We start from the raw sequence: 11,892 nt of genomic DNA, 5'->3' as shown, positions 1-11,892 counted from the left end.
GGAAAAAGGCTTTGCATCCTGTGTATTTGTACTAACGTACATGTATCATAATGACAAGTCTTACATTATTGCACCCACTAACAGTTATCCTGTGTAGATATGCCTCTTTTGTGGAGGAGGTTGGATGGAAAGATAAGGGCAACACAGAGAAGTTAGCTATCTATCAGAAATGCATGAAGGCGTGATAAAGGTACCTGAGAAGTACAAGAAGCTGTCCATACCTAAGGCCTTGGAGACTGCCAAGCAAGATTAACAGCTCTGGATGCCCACCTGAAGAGTCACTGACACGGTCCATGTCTACTGGCTGAAGATACTAACTGTACTCCATGAGCACCACACAGAATAAATGAACCAGCTGCTAATGGATATAACCGACTCTAAAAGGTTAACTGATGGCTGGATAGTCCTGAGCCTGAAGGACCCTGAGAAAGGGGCAGTTCTATTCACCTACCAGCCGATAATCTGCCTCTGCACAACATGGAAGCTCCTATCAGGAAATCATTGTGGCTAAGATGAGAAGGCAGAAAGGCATTGGCAAGGATACCAGAGGAGCCAAGCACCAGCTACTGGTGGATGAAACAGTCACTCGAGAGTGTAAGACCAGACAGACAAACCTGTGCACCACCCGGATTGACTACAAGAAACCTATGATTCAAAGCCCCACACATGGATCCTGGAATGCTTGAGGCTGTATAACATCAACAAGACTCCAAGAGCCTTCATGAACTCAGTGGGGCTGGGAAAGACATCCCCAGAGGCCAACTTCAAGCCAACAGCACAAGTCACCATCAAGTGCAATAGATGTCGTGTCCCTGCTGCTGTTCTGCATAGGCCTGAACCCCCTCAGTGAGATCATCGCCAAGACTAGCTACCCCCTCTGCATGGATGACATCAAGCTGTATGCCAGAAATGAGTGAGACATTGACTCACTATATCATCTCACAAGGATATACACCAACGACTTTGGAATGTCATTTGGACTGGATAAGTGTGGTTGGATGGTTTCAAGGAGAGGGAAGGTAGCTAGAACTGAGGGGATCATACTACCAGAAGGTAATATAGCAGATGTTGAAGGCAGCTATAAATAACTTGGAATCCCACAGAAAAATGGGAGTTATGAAGAAGCCAAAAGGAAAGCAGCTACAGTCAAATACCTACAAAGAGTGAGGCAAGTCCTGAGAAGTCAGCTGAATGGAAGAAACAAGATCCAACCTATCAACAACTATGCTCTGCCAGTCAACAGATACCCTGCTGGCATTTTAAGCTATCCTAAGGCGGAGATAGAAGCTACTGACATCAAGACAAGGAAACTCCTTACAATGCATTTGGATTTCATCCCAAATCCAGCACACTGAAACTGTACACTAATCAGAAGGAGGGGGGTGCTGATGAAAAGTAAGCATCACAGCCACTCTCCAGGATGAAACAACCAAGACTGAGCAGTACACCACGAAAAAGTCCCAAAGTGACAAAGTGTTTATTGAATACTTCAGACAGCAGAAACTCAAGGAGAATGGAAATGAGGAGGAGCAGGAACCATAATGGGAGGAAAAACCCCTGCATGGAATGAAACACTGGAAGATAGTGGAAGTGGCTGATATGGAAAAATCCTACCAATGGCTGGAGAAGGCCGAAATGAAAGACAGTACAGATGCACTAATCATGGCAGCACAGGAACAAGCTCTGAATACAATATCAATAGAGGCTGGGATCTACCACACCAGGTAGGACACCAGATGCAGGCTGTGCAAAGATGCCCCTGATACAATCCAGCACATAGCAGGATGCTAGTAGGCAGGGCATAAATGGAATGCCATAACCAAGTAGCTGGCACAGTATATAGAAATGTCTGTGCCGAGTACAGGCTGGAAGTCCCAAGGTCAAAGTGGGATATACCCCGAAGGTTGTGGAGAGTGATTGAGAGTGATTGAGAAGATCCTGTGGGACTTCCAGATCCAGACTGACAAAATAGTAATGGATAATCAACTACACATAGCAGTGACAGTTTACTGTGATATCAGTTGCATGCAATTATACTCAGGGTGAGATGTCCAATATCCTGCAACAAACCATTAGGGTTTCAAATATGGGCCAGTCGGCTCACTTAATATCCTCTAAGAATCCACTACCTCACCAGCTATTCACAGAGATCATCAGATTAACACCTCCCTTAAGCCCAGGGTGGCATGTTAAGGGGAGCAAAAGAGTGTGACACCAGACTAACAGCACATCATGCTTGTCCAGGCCTTTTCTGCTCCCCTACCCAACCTCCTTACTGTAATTATACCCAGGATAAGGCATCAACTATCTTGCACTAAAACATTACCATATAAGGCCATGCTCACCACTCCATCAATATACAAGTTTTCACAGGGGTTATCAGGTAGGCACCTCTCTACCTCAGTGTTTTGCTGAATTAAGCCCATGACATGTCTGGAAGGCTCAACAGAAAGTTTTTCATTCTAGATTTATGCCCCATCCAAGGCATGCTTTTAAACCATCAACCTATTCCTGTGCAGCCAGTGATTCCCTCATTCATACTGAACTCACCTTAGGCTGTACCCAGCCCCACATGCAAACTCATTTTAGACAGGAAATGACATGATATGACAATCCACTGTCCTGCCCAGTGGTCTGCATAACGGAAATATGGAAATTGCCATCTTTATACGGAATTTCTCCAACTAGCCTATGTTCTCCTCATCCACTGCCACTGATTTGCCTTTTCAGCTACTTCTGACAACTCCTTCACTACTGACCATGGCATAAGATGTCTAAAACCAAATTCCACAAGCAAAGATATGGCAGACATATATCTCTTAGCACTTATCTCTACTTACCTGCCAGCCATATATGTCTGCCACCAATTCTCTCACCTCAGCCAGCAAATCCACATATTTCTGCTTCTTCCTTTCAAAATCTTCATCGGCTACATCCTCACATGGAATTGTTACCTCTATAAATTAAACTATCAGTTTACTTTCTGAATACACAACCATATCTGGCCTCAGAATAGTTAATTCAATACTGTGGGAGTTGTAGTTTTCCTCCTACACCCGCTAGCAATTTCCAATCTCACACTTCAGCCCATTTACTGATATTTGTAACTTGTGCTTGCACTCCACTACACTGCCCCTCATGCACAAATTGCACTACTTTTGACACTAATGGGAGAACAGTTAACCTCTATGTACTTATTATCAAATAAGAATGTTAAGGAACTAAGCACCTGATTATGCCTCCATGTGTAGAGTCCCTGTGACAGACTAGTCTTACATGGCAACAAAACATGCTTCAGTGTCCTAGACTTCATATGTAATTTACAACTAGAATCATCACTTACCTTTGTCCAGGGTATTACAATTGGAAGGTGTAACGCAGTTCTCTGTCAGGTGGAGGACTATAGACAATAACTCAACCTCCCAGAATTCACAAGAGACCCAGCAACACATCAGAAGATCATCCTCTCCAGAATACAAATTATATTCACCTTATATTCACCTGTCACTTTTTTTTTTTTTTGCTTGGTATTATTGGAATCTGTTCCTGGTTTTGCCCTTTGGTTTTGTTTGCCTGAACTATTGGACTGCCTAATTGGTTCTGAACATCTTTTGACGTCTACTGGTTACAACTCAGCTAATTAAAATCTATATTGTTAATCCGTAAGCATCTCTTACAGAAGGCTATTGTAAGTCACTCCAAGAAAATATTTAATGGAACTAAGTCCATTGCCCACAGCTCACCAGGTGATTTACTGCTTTTCTAAATTTTACCAACTAATCTATTGTCTCTGTTGTCCTTGCAAGGCTGTTGTTCTTGCTGTGTTTCTTCTTCCTGCTCTGAAATAAAACTAGTAACTGTTTGCCTTCTCTCTGGAGATGTGGCTTTACTTAACACTTTCCATAAATCAACTGTCCCAAGTAAATGTAAATGTAAAACTGTCCCAAGCTTTTCCCCTTTGCACCTGCCCTGTCACATCCCTATGCTCCACAGCTCTTACCTAATTGCACTGCCTCTCGCAGATTCCACTTTCCCCCTTCATTTGTGACTAGTGCAGCTATTTTCATCACCATGTCCTTAGACCCTAACAGAATTATTTTGTGACTTGCCTTAGTGCATATAAATTCCTTGACTCAACCTTCCAGCTACAGTACACTGCATATTAATCATCTGAAATCTTCTTACATATATATATATATATATATATATATATATATATATATATATATATATATATATATATATATTTACAGCTCCAGAAAAAAAATAAGAGATGACTACAAAACTATCAGTTTCTCTAGTTTAACAATCGATGGGTATGTGTTTGACCAGGCTGAGCAGTTTTATTTTATTATATAAACTACTGGCAACATTTCTTCCAAATTCCAGATAAAAATATTGTATTTTAGAGCATGTTTTTTAAATGAAAATGACTAATGGTCAAAATAACAAAACAGTTACAGAAATTTCAGACCACAAATAATGCAAAGAAAACAAGCTAATTTTCATTTATAAACAACACAGTACTAATATTTCAACTTAGGATGAGTCAAGAAATCAATATTTGGTGGAATAACCCTGATTTTTAATTACAGCTTTCATGTGTTTTGGCATGTCTTTCACATTGCTGTAGGGTATCTTTAGCACAGAGATTCCATGAACTTGGCTTTGTTTGATGGCTTGTGACCATCCATCTTCCTCTTGATCATATTCCAGAGGTTTTCAATGGGGTTCAGGTCTGGAGATTGGGCTGGCCATGATAAGGTCTTGATCGGGTGGTCCCTCATCCACACTTTGATTGACCTGGCTGTGTGACATGGAGCATTGTCCTGTTGAAAAAAACAGTCATCAGAGTTGGCGAACATTGTCAGAGCAGAAAGAAGCAAGTTTTATTCCAGCACAGTTTTGTAAGTGGCTTGATTCATGTGTCCTTCACAAAAACAAATCTGCCCGATTCCAGCCTTGCTGAAACACCCCCAGATCATCACCGATCCTCCAACAAATTTCACAGTGGGTGCGAGACACTGGCTTGTAAGCCTCTCCAGGTCTCTGTCTAACAATTACATGACCAGGTGTTGGACAAAGCTGAAAATTTCACTCATCAGGGAATATGACCTTTCTACAGTCCTCTATGGTCCAATCCTTATGGTCTTTTACAAACTTCATTCTGGCTTTTTGTTGCTTCTCATTGATGAAAGGCTTTTTTTCTAGCTTTGCACAACTTCAGCCCTCCCTTCAGAAGCCTGTTTGGAACTGTCCTTGCTATGCGTTTCACCCCAGCTGCTGTATGCCATTCTTTTTTTAGGTCACTTGACGTCATCTTACGGTTGTTAAGTGACATTCGAATGAGGTGGCGATCATCACGGTTGGTAGAGAGGCGTTTTTGACCTCTGCTAGTCTATAGCTGTTGTTGTCCCATGTCTTTGCAGCTTGACATGGTTCTTATGAACTGTAGTTGTTGAAATTTTCAAGATAGAAGCAACCTGACGCTCATTGTATTCCTCAGCTTGTAAAGCTACAATTGAACCTTTCTTTACAACTCTTTTGGCATGACCTCTAGCTGTATTTTGACTAGACTTACTTTTTGGGTAGTCCCAGCATTGCTTTTCCCATCCTGCTGGTTCTATAACAAGAGAATAGTGATGACCGCAGCAGTGGCTTTTATACTGTTGCTTGTTAGAATAGAATTTTCTTCACCTATTCAGCATCTCATTAAGGAGAATGAGGTGTGTCTGTGAAGGAATTCAGCAAACACTTGAAAGGAATGGCTGCTTGTACATGTGGAGATGCTGATTTAAGAAAAAATTGGAATGGTCTCTTGTTTTTTTCCAGAGCTCTGTATATATATATATATATATATATATATATATATATATATATATATATATATGTGTGTGTGTGTGTGTGTGTGTGTGTGTGTGTATTTTATATATATATATATATATGTGTGTGTGTGTGTGTGTGTATTTTATATATATATATATATATATATATATATATATATATATATATATATATATATATAAACACACACACAAACAGTCACCAGCCACTTTGCTAGTTCTGGGTTAAACCCCCTTTTACCTTCAGAACTTCAGATTCAACAAGGTGCTGGAAACATTCCTCAGAGATTTTGATCCATATTGGCATGATGGCATCACACTGTTGCTATCTTCCAATCTTCTATTGTGTAATTTTCATGGGTCTGTGCAAACTCTGGCCTCAGTTGCCTGTCCTTAGCTGACAGGGGTGGCACCCGGTGTGGTCTTCTGCTGTCATAGCCCATCTGCTCTGTTTGATGTGTTGTGCATTCAGAGATACTCTTCTGCATAGCTCAGTTGTAGCAAAATAGTTATTTGAGTTACTGTTGCCTTTCTATCAGCTTGAATCAGTCTGGCGATTCTCTGACCTCTGGCATTAACAAGGCATTTTGCCATTGTCTGTAAACCCCAGAAATGGTTGTGCATGAAAATCAGTAGTAATCCCAGTAGTTTCAGAAATACTCAGACCATCCTGTCTAACACCAACAACCATACCATGTTCAAAATCACTTGTATCAAAATCACCTTTTATCACCTTTCTTCCTTTTCTCTTTCTGCTGATGCATCAGCAGACCGTCTACATCCCTAAAAGCATTTAGTTGCTACCATGTGATTCGCTGATTAGATTTTACAAATATATAACATGGAAACTGGGTGGAGTTTCTATGTTCTCCCCGTGTGTCCCCTTGTTACTTAACAAAGGGATTCAGTCTCCTCAAGTATCCCTGGGAATTCCTGATAAATCTAGCACTGCCAGAAAGCCAATGGCTTTTCTTACTGCCTGTGCTGTCTCAGGAACTTATGACAGGGCAGATTAGAAATGGTCAACCCCATGGCCACAGGGATGCCAGTCTAGGCAAAGTTGATTCAGGGGAGCTGAAGAGGCAGAGGAGAAAAATCTGGGTGGATTTAGTATTGATCTTTACTATTTTAATGACTCAGGAGTAAATGGAGGCACGTGTAAGAGTCAAACATCTATGTCACACCTAGGGCCTGAATCTAGACTGACAGTTGTAAATACCTGTTGCAGTTTCTTCCTCGGATGTCCTGGTACCTTGAGTCCTCTGGCCATACTACTATAGTGTTCACATCTTAGCGGTAGCTTCAGAGGCAGTACCGTGCTCCATTGTCTTTGATGATGATTCTGCTGGCCAGACAAGCCCCATGTATATTGCTATACCTTCTGCACTACCCAGAAGGGATCAACTTTCTCTGATGCAAAAGTACCCAGTAGAGTCATCCATGAAATGCTTCAGTGTGGGGCATGGTTCATGGGCCAATTATGAGTGGTCAAACACAATCCTCTGACTTACACTTTTGTGGTCAAGCCTTTGGCCTTGGAGATCAGATGTAGCTCTATTGCTTGTCCCACAAGAGAGTGCTGTCCCTCAAGTTTAGCTGCCATTGGACATGCCCATGTGAAGTTCTGGAGCAAATATCCAATGTGTTTTACCACACGTAGTTTACTGGGGTGTGACATTCCATGTTGCACTATTGTGGTGTAATCAACTGCTACAAGCTTTTGTTTACACACCCTTTTCCAGTGAAACCTCCAGCCAGTCCACAGTGCTGCTGCTACCACAACCACAGTCCTAATTCTACAGCCACAAAGCAACTGGAGACAACAAAGCAGCCCCACACACTTAGAGATTTTGTGCTGACTAGCTACCCCCTGGTGAGGTAAATGTAGCATTCAAATCATAACAAATCATACTAAAACAGGCTTAGTATTACATTATTACATTTCCAGAGATCATACATACTGCCCTACTGATAAATATGTCATTCTAGTTAAGAGCATCTACCTAGTGTTGAAAATGCAAATGTACATTATATCTTGTTTGCTGTTTATCTATGGTCAGTCATTTGTTTCTGTTTACATATGGAATTAAGCTTTGTCTGGTTTGGAGAAAATTATTACAAATGACCTGCAGTTTAGGATGATAGAATTAACAACCTTATATGTGTCATGGAGAATAAAGATTACCTTTCCGCTGACCGCCTCTTGGTGGCCTCTCTACCCGCCACCGTCACAGAATGTGCAGCCCAAGGGAAGCGAGGTGAGTAACCCCAAGTGAGTCCACCTGCTTGCTGCGCAGAAGGTGGTTATGGAGCAGCAACAGCAGGAGATAGGGGAGGTACGCTCCCTTGTTCTGAGTCTCGGGCAGCATGTTGGTAAAAGACGAAGTACCCCTGAGCCGTATGGAGGAGACCCAGTGTGAAGGCTTTCTCGTGCAATGCAACCTTTTCTTTTTGTATCAGCCCCCCCTGCCCGACCACGCCAAAGTGGCATTTGTAGTCTCCAGGCTCAATGGGGAGCCGCTCTCGTGGCTAATGCCTCCCCGCTTATGAGTGATTATGCCGGCTTCGTTCAGGAGCTTAAGGCGCTTTTTTACCACCCATGGTGGGCACATGGCCACGTGGTTCACATGGGGCACCCCCATAGTATAGAGATTTGGAGGTGTTGTTTAGCCCCACGAAAGCCACGCAACTTCCCCCACATCAGGAATGGGACTGTACTATCACCTTCAAAAGTGACGCCGTTCCACCCCGATGTAGGGTTTACCCCCTCTCCCAAGAGGACGATCAGATAATGGCACAGTACAAAGAGGCACTGCAACAAGGGTACATTCGTCCCTCCACCTAGCCAGCCTCCGCGAGTGTCTTCTTCGTGAAGAAGGATGGCGGGTTGTGACCCTGTGTGGACTATAGAGGGTTTAACAGGCTACTGGTACAGTACCCTTACCCCCTTCCCCTAGTCCCCTCGAACAGCTGAGGGGAGCCCAATGGTTCACTAAGCTGGATCTTTGTAGTGCATACAACCTCATTCGGATTAGAGAAGGCAATGAGTGGAAAACCGCCTTCAGCACGTCCTCAGGACACTACGAGTATTTGGTCCTACCCTATGGTCTAGCCACAGCCCCTTCTGTCTTCCGTAGGACTTCATTGATGTAGGCCTGGGAGTTCTTGGGTAGATCTGTTGTCGCTTATATCAATGACATCCTGATCTACTCCCCCTCCTGGGACCAACATGTGCATGACGTAAGGGCTGTCCTTGGCAGCCTTCTACAAAACCACATCTACTGCAAACTGGAAAAGTGTGAGTTCCACCACAGAGAGGTGAGCTTCCTAGGCTATGTCATCTGCGAGGGCAGCATACGCATGCAACCAGGCAAGGTGGAGGCAGTGACGGGCTGGTTCTCCCCAGAATCGTAGGGAGTTACATTTCCTAGGGTTCGCTAACTTCTACCGCCAGTTCACTGACTCCTTTAGCACGATAGCTAAACCACTCACGGACCTGTGGTGTGGCCTCTCCAAGAGGATCAAATGGAACCCAGAGGCAGAAAGATCCTTCATGGGAGCTGAAAGCTGCTTTCTCCATCCCTCCAGTTTTGCAACAACCTGACCCGAGGGAGCCTTTTGTGGTGGAGATAGATGCGTCAAATGTGGGTGCAGTGCTTTCCCAACACAAGGGAATGACAAGGCAATTGAAGCCCATTGCATACTTCTCCAAGAAGCTAAGCGCTGCGTGAAGGAACTATGGCGTGGGAGAACGTGAACTCCTCACTATGAAACTGCCATTTGAGGAGTGGAGGCACTGGCTGAAGGGATCGAGGCACCCCTTTTTGGTCGTTACAGACCATAAAAACCTGGAATACCTTCAGACCGCCAAAAGGCTCAATTCACGGCAAGCCCGGTGGTCGCTCTTCTTTACAAGGTTTGCATTCTGCGTGACCTACCGACCAGGTGCGAAAAACGAGAGCGCGGATGCCCTCTCGCATCAGCACCACGCAGAAGCCCAATCCACCAGTCTAGAGCCGGTTCTGTTCCACACCTGCTTTTTGGCCACAGTCAGATGGGACCTAGACTGGAAGATAGCTGTGGCAAATCCACACCTGCACTACCCACCTGACCGTCTCTTTGTGCCTCTCCGTCAATGATGAGCCCTGGTTGCTTGGGCACACACCTCCGTGGTGACAGGTCACCCAGGCGCTACTTGTACCACACAGCTCCTAAGCGCTCGCTACTGGTGGCCTGCCATGAACCAGGAGATCGTCAGGTATGTGGCATCCTGCGCGGTATGTGCCCGCAGAAAGACACCTTGCACACCACCTGCAGGTAAGCTACTGCCACTACCCACTCCTCCTCAGCCCTTGTCCTACCTTGCTATAGACTTTGTAACTGGCCTACCTGTTTCAGAAGGCAACACCGTAGTCTTGGTGATTGTGGACAGGTTCTCAAAAATGGTGAGATTCTTGCCACTGAAAGACCTACCCACTGCCTGGGAACTGGCAGAGCTGCTTTTTCACCAGGTCTTCAGAGTGTTTGGACTGCCGGAAGACATTGTATCAAACAGGGGACCACAGTTCACGTCAAAGGTGTGGAAGGAACTGCTGGGGAAACTGAACATCAGTCAGCCTGACATCCGGCTACCACCCTCAGGCCAGTGGGCAGGTAGAAAGGGAGAACCAGGAACTGGGTAAATTACTGAGGTCTTTTTGTCAAGACCAACCCGAGACTTGGAGTAATTACCTCCCCTGGGCTGAGTATGCCCAGAATTCTCTACGTCATGAAGCGATGGGTCTAACGCTTTTTGTGTGTCCTAGGTTTCCAGCCCCCACTCTATCCGTGGAATCCGCCCACGTCAGATCAACCGGCGGTGGAAGCGCGGTGTCGGTGCAGTGAGTGGGTGTGGGAAGGGGTGCATCACAACCTGCGTAAGGCCATTGCCGCCTATAAGAGGAAGGCGGATAGGAGGCATGGGGACACGCCCCTCTATGAACCTGGACAGAAAGTGTGGGCAGATGGCCGACGGCAGATGGCCGTGCGGGATCCCGCAGGAAGCTGGCTGCGACTTACGAGGCCCTGTACCCTGTCATGCGACACATTAATGAGGTCACCTACCATGTGGGCCGCCCCGGGAACAGCCGAGCTTCTCGGGCTTTCCATGTGTCGGCACTAAAGCTGGTGGTAGCAGGTCCTCTTTCGGAGAAGTCCAATCCTTCGGGTGCCCTGCCTCCCTCTGTGCGGGTGGAGGGGGGGTTTAGCGTACAAGGTGAGGGCACTACTAGACTGTAGGTGGCGAGGTGCAAGGATGCACTACCTTGTGGACTGGGAGGGGCATGGGCCAGAGGAACAGTGCTGGATACCGGCTTCCCAGATCTTGGACCCCGACCTCATTGCCTCCTTCCACAGACTGCATCCTCTGAAGCCGGCGCCACGGTGGTGAGGCCAGCCATGCACCAAGAGGTTGGCGGGGTCTTCGGGGGGGGGGGCTCTGTCACGGTTGGTCAGCCAGTTAGCAAGAGAGACACACCCACCCCTGCTAGGGACTACTCATTGCACCTGCCCCGTTCACAATCCCCTGATTACTAATTGCTTTCACCTATTTCCCATTCACTCCCTGCTTTATTTCTACCCTCAGATCTGAGGAGACAGAGCTGCACATTAGCGGTCCTATTACGTCAAGACAAACCATGCATAAATGTTCATCTAGAGGAGCACTAGCTCCTCTACTCTTTGTATTTGAGATCCCGGTGTTCCCATCATGCATTTCCGATGGAGAATAAAGATTACCTTTCCGCTGACCCGCCTCTTGCTTCCATCAACCCGCCGCCGTCACAATATGAAATATATCCAAGCATTCATAGTTTTTAAAAACTATGTTAAAGTTTATACAGCGATTCTGTCATCACCTATTCAATGCCAAAGATCCTTAAAACGATATCTGAGTTCTAGTGTTGCAGAAAGGCAAAATCCTCTTGGTGGTTTAAGAAACATTTGCCTACAAAACAAACCATATGCCTTCAAAACAAAACATAGGTTTACGAATGCACTACTATCATTACAG

The sequence above is a fragment of the Electrophorus electricus genome, chromosome 3 (genome assembly GCF_013358815.1).
Source record: "Electrophorus electricus isolate fEleEle1 chromosome 3, fEleEle1.pri, whole genome shotgun sequence".
NCBI lineage: Eukaryota > Metazoa > Chordata > Actinopteri > Gymnotiformes > Gymnotidae > Electrophorus > Electrophorus electricus.
The sequence above is the reverse complement of the archived record's forward strand: the minus strand, read 5'-3'. Positions refer to the sequence as shown.